This window comes from Stenella coeruleoalba, assembly GCF_951394435.1.
Source record: "Stenella coeruleoalba genome assembly, chromosome: 1".
In the NCBI taxonomy this organism is placed as follows: Eukaryota; Metazoa; Chordata; class Mammalia; order Artiodactyla; family Delphinidae; genus Stenella; species Stenella coeruleoalba.
In genome coordinates this window covers 159,760,659-159,772,461 of record NC_137169.1, presented here as the reverse complement: position 1 = coordinate 159,772,461, position 11,803 = coordinate 159,760,659, and positions in this window count along the sequence as shown.

Genomic DNA, 11,803 nt, shown 5'->3' with positions numbered 1-11,803 from the left:
GGGCTCCAGGAGACCAAGGAGGAAGACCCCAGCCCCCTTAGAGTTTAGGCCTGGCACTGGCATAGCATCACTTCTGCAACACAGAAGTACGACACAGGCAACACAGTCACAGGCCAGCCCGGATGCCATTGGAGTAGCAATAGATCCACTTCTTCCTGGGTGGAATGTCAATAAACTCTTGGTAATTTTTATTCTGCCACACATGCCTCCCACTCACTCAGTCCTTACCCCTCTTACTCCCCTATTACCTGCTCCTAACCTGTTGCCTCCTGCATTCCTCTCACCTGCCTTAAGCACAGACCCTTTCCTCTGGCCTCTGTCTCTAAGCCCTCCGTTCCTGCACAGTCATTACCACCCTCCAGGGCCACCCCCTTTTCCCTGACCCCTCTATCTCAGCCCCTCTATTAGCTCCTTTCACAGGCTCATCTGGACCCTCTTCTGTTGTGAACTTCATTTTGGGTAATCCTTCCCCTTTCTCTTCCCTCGTGAAATAGAACTTTTCCTCAGACAGAACCAGATCTTTACTGGCAATTTTCTTTTCTTCTTTTTTTTTTGGATTTCTATTTATTTATTTATCTTATTTATTTATTAACATCTTTATTGGAGTATAATTGTTTTACAATGGTGTGTTACTTTCTGCTTTACAACAAAGTGAATCAGCTATACATACACATATATCCCCATATCCCCTCCCTCTTGCGGCTCCCTCCCATCCTCCCTATCCCACCCCTTTAGGTGGTCACAAAGCACAGAGCTGATCTCCCTGTGCTATGCAGCTGCTTCCTACTGGCAATTTTCAATGACAGCTGCTGCTTCTCTCATGAAGAGGGCTCAGCTCTCTTGCTTCCTATCGTGACTTCAGACTCTGCACAAAACAGTACATAATGGAAATGAAATTATTTCATTAAAGTCTCTCAATCCAAATGGAGGATGAAGATAGAGATACAATTAATCAGTCAAAAACCCTTATTGACTGGAATGCCCAGTCCAGTGAGGAACCAACCACTTAATAGATAATCAGTTTACAGTGTATGACCAGTGGGTATGAACAAAGTGGTAGTGAGCTCCTCGAGGTCAGGGACCAAGTCTCATTTATTTGTGCCTTGGATCCCAGCTCAATGCCCACCAAATGTAAACGCATGAGTGAATACATGAGTTACTGAATGAATCGTTGCATGCTTCTGGATATAAAATTACCTCTAGAAAGCCAATTTCTCTTGGATTAACTGGCATTCACATGAGTCATGTAGAAGTCTCTGGAGGGCATTCAGGATCAAGAATTAAGACTCTTCTTTTAAAAATCTTTGCCATCTGGCCATCTGCTTATCCTGGCTTCTCCCCATCTTGACTGAGGATGCTCATAACTCCAGGACTTTCCAAATGACCTCAGCATCTGACTCACAGTTCTCTTGCACACCATGCACACTCTGTTCTCAATCTCAGCAATTCAATATCTGTGTATAGTTGTTTCTTCTCTAGCCCCCTGATCTAATGATTCTTGACCTTGGCCCATTTTTTTTGTGTGTTGGTTGCTAGCTCAGCTTTCCAGCCTTACTTTCAAGATTACTTTTTACACCTTGTATTATCAACCTAGGTGGCCATGTCCCCCAACACAATTGTCCATGTTGAATGGGCACCATCCCCATGAACCAACATGCCACCCATACTTCACAGGCAAGCTTAAACATTGCCTTCTTCACAGGACTTGTGCTGATTCACCCAACTAGCTGTGATCTCCTCTTTCCTGAAAATTGCAGAGAATCTTAGTTGTCCTTCTCTTATGGAATGTGTCATAGTCTGCTGTCTTAGTCCATTCAGGTTGCCACAACAAAAATTCCATAGTGTGGATGGCTTAAACAACTAAATTTACTTCTCACAGGTCTGGAGGATGGGAAGTCCAAAATCATGGCCCTGGCAGATTTTGTGTCTGGTGAGAGCCTGCTTCGTGGTTCACAGGTGGAGCTTTCTAGCTGTAAGCCTTACACAGCAGAAGTGGGGCAAGGGAGCTTTCTAGGGTCTCTTCTAAGAGGGTACTAATCCCATTCATGAGGGTCCCACCCTCATGACCTAATCACCTCTCAAAGATCCCACCTCCTAACACCATCATATTGGGATTAGGATTTCAACATATAAATTTTGGGGGACACAAGAATTCAGTCCATAACATCTGCCTTCTAGTATTGTTATGTGTGTCTCTGCCTCACCTTCTCTAGTTTGATGTAAGTTTTCATGGAGAGGAGGCTGTGCCTCACCCATCTTCTTGTCACACCCCTTCATAACAGTACCTAGCACAGAACAGTGGACAGATGTTATTTTGTCTTCACAGCATCCCATCTTTTAAGGGATCCTCCTTCTATGTCTATATGATTAAAGTGGAGCTGTAAATTATGGTGTCCCACAAAGTTGGGCAGAAAATACAGGCCGGCCAATGAAAATACTCCATTCCCAGCCTTAGAGATGACACACAACCTAATCAGAACAAAAGAGTCTGCCTTGAGATTTGCTACATGCATACACTGAGAAAGGTCTTTCTTCTTCTAAGACCAGAAGCTATGGGGAAGAGGTAGATTGGCCTTTCTGTGGCCGTCTCTCTAGCCAACGTGGAGAAAGCTACAGGAGAGAATGAGGCCTACCTCAAAGGGAGCAGACACAGAAACAATAATAGCTGGCGTGTTCAGAGCTGGCTTTACACTAGACACTATTCCAAGCACATTGTGTGGATGATCTCATTTACTCCTCACAAGAACTATGAAGCAGATACTATTATTATAGCCATTTTACAGATGAGGAAACAAGGGTACTAAGAAGTTAAGCAACTTGTTTTCAGATACCAGCTAGATAGGTGGTGGCGCCAGGATTTGAATCCAGCCTGTGGGACCCCAAAACTATCATGCTATGCTCTTCCATATGAGCCAAGACTAACATAAATGGGAGATAGATGGATTTATTCATTTATGAACAAGTGCAAGGGAGAATTGACAACATCGTTTGTGCCTGGAGCCAGCTGACTCATGTGCTTTTTAGTTAAATAAGCCAGTGCATTCTCTCTTTGCTTAAAATAGTTTGTGTATCAGTCACTTGCAACCTCCTGGGTTCATGGAAGAACATGTCTTAGAGATAGAGCACTACTTCTAGGCTTGCATCCTGGCACTACCCCTCAACACTTGGACAAATTACTTGACCTCTCAGGACCCTGGAGGTAAATACCCCAGACTCTCAGGGCTGAGGGGACTGTGACTGGAGATGAGATTACATGTAAATACACTTAACATTCTGCTAACACAATTTAAGTACTCAATAATTGTTAGATCTCTTCTCTTCTCCTTTCCCTTATGAGGAGTACCTGTTCAATAAGCATTTGTTGAATTGAATTAAATCCTCAAGAGGCTGCAGGATGTAGCCTGAGCTTGAATGCAGCTGGAGTTACAGAGTCTCTAATCAGGGGGAGCTCCTCAGCTTGAGAGGCCACCTGACAACCCTATTTGGCCATTAGAAAGAAGAAGAAGGATGTTAAGCATCTTTTCATGTGTTTGCTGGCCATTTGTATGTCTAACAAACACATGAAAAGATGCTCAGCATCACTAATCATTAGAGAAATGCAAATCAGAACTACAATGAGGTGTCACTTCACACTGGTCAGAATGGCCATCATCAAAGAATCTACAAACAGTAAATGCTGCAGAGGGTGTGGCACGGATTGGGAGACTGGGGTTGACATACATACACTACTATGTATAAAATAGATAACCAATGAGAACTGACCGTATAGCACAGGGAACTCTACTCAATGCTCTGTTGTGACCTAAATGGGAAGGAAATCCAAAAAAGAGGGGAAATATGTATATGTATAGCTGATTCACTTTTCTGTGCAGCAGACACTAACACAACATTGTAAAGTAACTATAATAAAAAAAAAAAAGAAAGAAAGAGGAGGAGGGATTCTGCCCTTCTTTGGTCTCCATCTCACTGACAGCCTTAGCCTCTCTGCTTCCAGATCGCTCCAGCCTAGAGAACAATGGCTGTCTGCAGTAACTTCAGAGGTGCTCTGGCCCCTCCATGTCCTCTTTTGTAAGATAAGGTGGGGGTCCTTTGAGAAAGAGAACCAGGCGTGGCTTTCTTAACATAAGAGAAGACATTTTTTTGCCTAAGCCATTTTGTAATCTAAGCCTGGCCACAATGCTTGCCTTTGAACAGGTCTTAGTAATTAATGATCTTAAGGGAAGTGAGGAAATGTAGGAACAAAGGAAAAGCAGTTAAGAAACAATAGTTCAGATAAACAGCAAGGTCCTACCGTACACCACAGGAAACTATATTTAATATCTTGTAATAACTTATAATGAAAAGGAATATGAAAAAGAATATATATATAACCGAATCACTTTGCTGTATACCAGAAACATAACACTGTGAATCAACTATACTTCAATTTAAAAAGAAAAGAAAAGAAAAGAAAAATCAGAATATATAAGCAGATCATCTGATTTAAAAACAGTAAAGAAGGGCTTCGCTGGTGGCGCAGTGGTTGAGAGTCTGCCTGCCGATGCAGGGGACACGAGTTCGTGCCCCGGTCCGGGAAGATCCCACATGCCGCTAGGCCCGTGAGCCATGGCCGCTGAGCCTGCGCGTCCAGAGCCTGTGCTCCGCAACGGGAGAGGCCACAACAGTGAGAGGCCCGTGTACCGCAAAAAAAAAAAAAAAAAGTAAAGAAAAAAACAAAAAAGGAAAGAAACAATAGTTCAGCAATATAACAGAGTCCTAGTTCCTCCTCAAGAAAAGCACCTAACAATCAGATATGTATCTTTGAGTTCTGCAGGAACTCAAAGGCCCCCACCCAGGTGGAGGAAGGAACCATGATGTTGACCCTCCTGACTTCAGTCAACTAAAGCTTGGACTCTGTCAAACTTTGCCCCACTTCTATGCTGAATTCTCCTCTGCTGAAGCCCCTCCATGAATATGCAAGTACTCTTAGCTTAAAACTTCCCCACTTTGGGCTTCCCTGGTGGCGCAGTGGTTGAGAGTCCGCCTGCCAGTGCAGGGGACACAGGTTCGTACCCTGGTCCAGAAAGATCCCACAATCTGCGGAGCAGCTGGGCCCGTGAGCCATGGCCGCTGAGCCTGCGCGTCCGGAGCCTGTTGTTCCACAACGGGAGAGGCCACAGCAGTGAGAGGCCCGCGTACCAAAAAAATAAAATAAAATAAAATAAAAAATAAAATAAAACTTTCCCACTTTTGCTGTTTGGGGAGACACTACTTTGGGAAAGATCCCCAGTGTTCCCCTTACTTGCTGCAAGTAATAATCCTTCCTTCTCCCAAACTTTGGCTTAGTTGTATCTTTTGGCTCAACACCCACCAAGAGGCAAACCCAGTTTTTAGGTAACGCTTTCCCTCCTCCTCATAGTTTCCCTCCTATCCAGATACTACTGATTAATTAACCTTCTAGGTCTTTCTCAGACCTGCTCTCTCTTCTTTACCCCAACTGACAGTGCCCTTCATCTCCTTTCTGGATGTTTGCCTCAACCTCCTCACAGCCTCCCTCCCTCCAGCCTGCCAGCCCCATGGTGCAACCAGGAACACCCATGTTCAAGATGACCAAGCCACTCTTCACCTTAAAACCGCCATTGCCTACTGGATAACGGGCAAACACTTAGCAGTCACGCAAGGCCCTCCTCAGCCTGGTCCCCACCCACAACTCTAGGCCCATCTCCTACCTTTGCTATTTTATGCCTCCGTGCCATCCTCACCCTGTTCCCGCTTCTGGAAAACCCTGCGCCACCCACCTCCTGCAGCCCCTTCCCCCAGTTCTTACTCATCCTTTAAGACTCTGCTCAGTTGTTTGGTTTTTTTTTCTCCTGGAAACCTTCCATAAACTCCCAGCCCACTCACTGGGCCAAGTGCCTCTCCTCCGTGTTCCCACGGCACTGGTACATAATTCTGTCTTCTCACATATCTTTTTATACTGATAAGATCACTTTCTCCATCTCTCCTGAGAACTTTGCGGCCTTACTCAAGAACCTTGAGGTCTTACTAAGTGTGTAACCCTTGCACCCAGCACAGTGCCTGGCTCCCAGTCGGCCCCCACCTGCAGACACCGTGAAAGCTGATTCAAAGGGACTGAAAAGGAGAAACAGGAGCCATTACATGTCTTGCAGATGAAAATCCTGGTTTCCGGGCTTCCCTGGCGGCGCAGTGGTTAAGAATCCACCTGCCAGTACAGGGGACATGGGTTTGAGCCCTGGTCTGGGAAGATCCCACATGCCGCGGAGCAACTAAGTCCGTGCACCACAACTACTGAGCCTGCGCTCTAGAGCCTGCAAGCCACAACTACTGAGCCCACGTGCCTAGAGCCCGTGCTCCACAGAAAGAGAAGCCACCACAATGGGAAGCCCACGCACTGCAACGAAGAGTAGCCCTGGCTCGCTGCAACTAGAGATAGTCCGCGTGCAACAACGAAGACCCAATGCAGCCAAAAATAAAATAAAAATAAAATAAATTAAAGAAAAGAAAATCCTGGTTTCCTTTTTTCCCTCTGGTTGATTCCTTAATCGCAGGACTGGGGCCAGTGGTTAATACAACACTTAGGGTTTAATTGTTGGGGGGAAGAGGGAGCGGTTTACTCACCTTCTAAACTGAGGAAGGGGTACTCTCTCCACTAGTGGTGGAAAAGGAAAAAAGAATTTTCTCTGGGATCCTGTGTGGTTGTAGCATTGTTTGTGTAATTGTGTGATTCTTCATATAGTTTTGCATGCATGATACATGAATAGGTAACCTTTGGCTACCTTAAAATAGCCCCCATCTCAGTTTTAAAAAGGATAAAGTTATTTCATTACATCTAAATATAGGCAAAGAGTTTGTACTGATGCATAACTTAAGCAAATGCATGCAAATCCCTTGCAGGCTGGTGGGACCTGATGATGCCATCACCGTAGTTACATCTCAGGCCCCCCATTGTTCCTCCTCCCTTCTGCTGGACCTGGAACAACCATGTAACCTCTCGGACTCTTAGGATTCTCCTTGACCTAGTGGGCTAGTGATTCCTGTCAGCCTGCCTCACAGGGCCCTTGGGAGAAGTGGATGGAAAAATGGGCAGAGAGAGGGCTGTGCTCCAGGAGATGCAACCCTGAGGAGGAGGAAATGGGTGGGGTGGTGGGCAGGCCATCGTGGGAAGTCCTGCTGGGCCAGCTGCCCGCTGCTATGCTGGAATTTCTGGGGTTTCATTCCTCTATAATTCTCATTTCCCCCCCTCTCAAATCTGTTTTCCATCAGATAGAAATGTGTTCTCTCTGCCTTTCTCCCCGAGCCGTGCCTGGCCTCTCAGAACTAGGCTGAATCTTTTGGCACCCACTAATTAAAACCAAGAAGCCTTGCGGCCACCCCTCGCGATCCCCCTTCCCCCCAGCTCGCCCTGATTCCCGCCTTTCTCCCTGGATGGAAAGTTTGGCCTCAGACTGTCCTCGTGACTGGAAAAAGCAGGGTCAGCTCATCAAAGCAGAACAGGGGTTGTTAGTTATCTTTCTTCTTTCGGAAGGTTATTAAGAAGGCATCGCTTGGGAAGGGGGGGTCACCCGGGCCCGGCTGGCTCCAGCCAGAAAGGTGGCCACGTGGTTCATCAGGGAGAAGGCCTGCCAGGGGCAGGGAGGACGTTATCAGCTGGTGGTGAGGTGTTGAGAGGGGGTGGCTATGGAAGGGAAATGTGTGTGGGGAAGTGGTCGCTGTGCCAGGCCAGGAGGGAAGGCCAAAGGGGAGTGACTTATTCTATGTCAGGCCAGTTTTCTCTCGAAAGGTGCTGGGGCCAAGCCCAATGCTCCCTCTTTCTGTCTTTCCTGCTTCCCTGGGAATAGGAAGGAAGTGTGTGTGACGATGAGGAGAAGGGCTCTGTACCTCTGAGGGGACATTTGGGGCCAGCTGCTGGGTCTTCCAGTTTTCATGTCTCAGTAACTGCAGGAGACTGTCTCTTTCTAAGGAGCAGTTGCGATATTTCCTTAGAACATCTGGGTTGCCATCTTGTATTCCTGGATTCTCCAGAAGTACAGTGGGGCTGGGGTATGGCCTGGAAGGGAACACCTAGGGTGGGAATAGAAAGAAGGAGACTTACATGGTGATCATTTTGAAATGTATAGAAATATTGACTTACTATGTTGTGTACCAGCAGCTAACATAGTGTTGTAGGTCAATTATACTTCAAAAACAAAGAGGCAAACAAATAAACTTATCAAGGAGATCAGATTTGTGGTTACCAGAGGCAGGGGTTGGGGGTGGGAGTGGGGAGAGGGGAGTTGGTTGAAGGCAGTCAAAAGGTACAAACTCCAGTTATAAGATAAATTCAGGGAATTCCCTACTGGTCCAGTGGTTAGGACTCCATGCTTTTACTGCTGGGGCCCAGGTTCCATCCCTGGCTGGGGAACTAAGATCCCACAAGCTGTGTGGCCCCGCCAAAAAAAAAAGATAAATACATACTAGGGATGTACAACATGGTAGATACGATGAACACTGCTGTATGTTACATATGAAAGGTGGTAAGGAGTAAATCCTAAGGGTTCTCATCACAAGGAAAATATTTTTTCTACTTCTTTAATCTTGTATCTATTTGAGATGATGGATGTTCACTAAACTTACTGTGATAATCATTTGATGATGTATGTAAGCCAAGTTTCTATGCTGCACACCTTAAACTTATACAGTGGTGTATGTCAATTATATCTCAATAAAACTGGAAGAAAAAGAAAAAAATGAAATGAAAAAAAAAGAAAGAGGTCTGGACAGGAGTCAGCTGAATTGGGGGACAACAGAGGGTGGGGTGTGCGGGAAAGGACGCATATGTCTGTCGAAGATCAGTGGTCGAAGGCTGAGGCAAGAAGAGCATGGTCGGAGGGGGAGGGGATATTACAACCTCCACCAACCCCCAGCACAGCGTTCTGTCCCTGTTGAACTGCCGTAAGCTCTCCCACATTTCTATTTTACCTGTAGAGATCTGAGAGTTTTCAGGAACTAATTCTGGGAAGTTCTGACTCTGTGTGAAAGGCAACAGCAGAAACAACAGCATACCAAGGCGTGATTACGGTCCCTAAACATGTATCTATCCCTTCTTCTCTGAGTAGTTAAACTCAGAATTTCAGTGAGGCACCTGGCTCCTCAGCTCAAGACCCCATCTCCCAGCTTCCCTTGCTCCCAGCTGTGGCTTTAGGGTGAAGTTTTAGCCAATGGCATGTGAGTGGAAGGGATGGGTGCCACTTCTGGGTAGTACCCTAAAGGGAAAGACATACACTCCACTGCCCTTTTCCCCCTTCTCTCTGACCAGATGTGGATGTGATGGCAGGAGCTGGAGCAATTATCTTAGATCTTGACATGGAAGCCACATGTTGAGGATGGCAGAGTGACAAGGTAGGATGAGTCTGTCCTGCACTGTGAAACTGCCATAGGACTCTCTCTTGGTGAAGCCACTCTTAGCATGACTTTGTCACAGCAGCTGAACTTGTATCACACCTATGTAAATAACACAGCCAACAGCTGCTGAGAGCTTCCTGTGTATCCATCACTGTACTGGGGCTTTTACACGTAGCATTTAATTTAATCTCCTCCTAAGCCAGTGAGTTGGTGAGCAGCACGCTGTCCTGACTCAACACCCCAGACATATCTCTTCTCCCCTCGCTATCCTATCCAGGCACGGTCAGGTTGTTGGGGTATCTGCCTCACAGCCCTCATTGTCTCTGCCACATACCATGCAATGGATCATGCACATATGAAGAACCCACATCTATGAATAAACTCAGACTAAGACATAGCCGCCCCCCCATTTAACGATCCTTCACGTGGAGTAGGAGTGGCGATCCCTTCTTGGTGGCTGTGGTTACGTGCAGTAGTCTGTATACCGGTCCTACCCCCACTCTTCCTTCCCACTCAGGAACGCCTATTGCAGTGCAGGGGAGTCGGAGTGACATTACTGAGGATGAGTCTTGAATTTGTTCTAATTTATTTTTTAAAAGGTGGATTCCTCCATAAGTATTTTGAGCACTATTAGTAACAAATCTTTCTTCACCCTCTCATTTGACTGTGGTGGGTCAGTTGCCATGACACTGCTGTGGGGAACCACCAGCCTGAGGGACTGCTTCAGTGATTGGTCATGTCTGCAGCTGGTCAGCTTTCCCTTGCACGGTCTGCAGCACCACAGGGCAAGGACAATGGGGTGCTAGCTCTTCAGTGTGGACAGAACACACGGATGTCATAAAAAAGAACATGGGCCAGTTTTGCACTCCCTGAGTATTCCTTCTGCCTTCTGCTTACAGTGTCTTGCTTTCCCTTCAGGGAGCACCTACTGCCTATTCCATGTGTTCAAACGTCTGCTCTTTTCAAAGTTTAGGCACGTGACCCAAACCTGACTAGAGTCTCTCTCTCTCTCTCTCTCTCTCTCTCTCTCTCTCACCCAGTGTTGTGTCCCAGGTAACAAGATGTATAACAGTTGGGACTGAATTGTCTTGATTCATGAATTCTCACTACTGTGGATACTGAGTATTAATTTACATAATTAATTAATTAGAGCAAATTCAAGATTATCCTTAAATGCAGTCACTCTCTCTTGCATTTCAATATGTCTTCTTGAAGTGGAGAGAGAAGACTCACACTAGAGTTAACAGGTAGGAAAACTGCATAATGGGCAGGACCCCAGGTCCTGTCCTTCCCAGGCATTGTTGCCCAAGTCCCCCTCTCATTCTGGGAGCTTCCCTGTAATCCGAGCAACCACACTGCACAACTTTAGGAGGAACCATTCACATGTCATCTCTGGTGTTGTGCAAAGAGGTGGCATTGCCCCATAGCCTTCCAGTACATTCCTCGTTGTTGTTTAAGTTAGCACAAGTCGGTTCTTGAGGGTTACAACCAAAGAAGCTAACCTGGAATCTTTAGCCATTCTCCCACAACCCACTGCTATTCAACCATCCAGCAACTAGACTTGCTTCCCTTTTCCTTTAAGTGCTCCAGGAATAGCATTATCACATTTGAAATATAAAAAAGTAAACAAAAATACAGGATACCCAGTTAAGTTTGATTTCAGATAGACATAATTTTTTAGTATAACTATGTCTCATGCAATTTTTGGGCACCCTGTGTTGTATCTGGCCGCCCTACCCAGGGAAGAAAATGATGTCTCATCTTTCGGGGTTGATCTAAAAGCACTCACCCACATTTACCCTTTTCTCCTGCCCCTTACTGGAATATGTAAAGTGCATCTTTAGAAGTGGCCATATAATTTACCAGATGGTTGGTTTAAGGGTAGGCACCTGATACAAAATGGACCAAGGTGCCTTCCCAGAATTTTTCAGACAGGAAGTAAGAAACAATTAAGTACTGTCAGGTGTAAGAGTTTGGAAAACACTAAGCTCAGGGACTAATGGCAGCCTCGATTTCTTACACATGAACAGGACTGGTCTTTATTGAGAGAATAAGTTGGATGTGCAGGCAGAAGCAGAGCGGAGAGAGGGAGACAATTCTGAGTGTTCGAATTGCAGGTTCCAGCTGTTCTTGAGACCTCCCTGCCTTGGCCATGTTTTGATTTTTAATCTTTCTTAGATTCTATGAACTATTCAGTTCTTCTTTGCCCAAGAGTTGAAGCCAGATTAAAACAAGTTGCAACCCTTATTTCATTGTATTGGAGTAAAGTTCTTAAGTTTCCATCTTCCCAAGATGTGAGTGGGAGCTGTATCTTACTCATTCTGGCCACCACAGCATGTAACCCAGCACCTGGCATAGACTAGGAGCTAGATTATATTTTAAATAAATTAATAAATGACTCCGTGGGCTTGGAGGTCAGCAG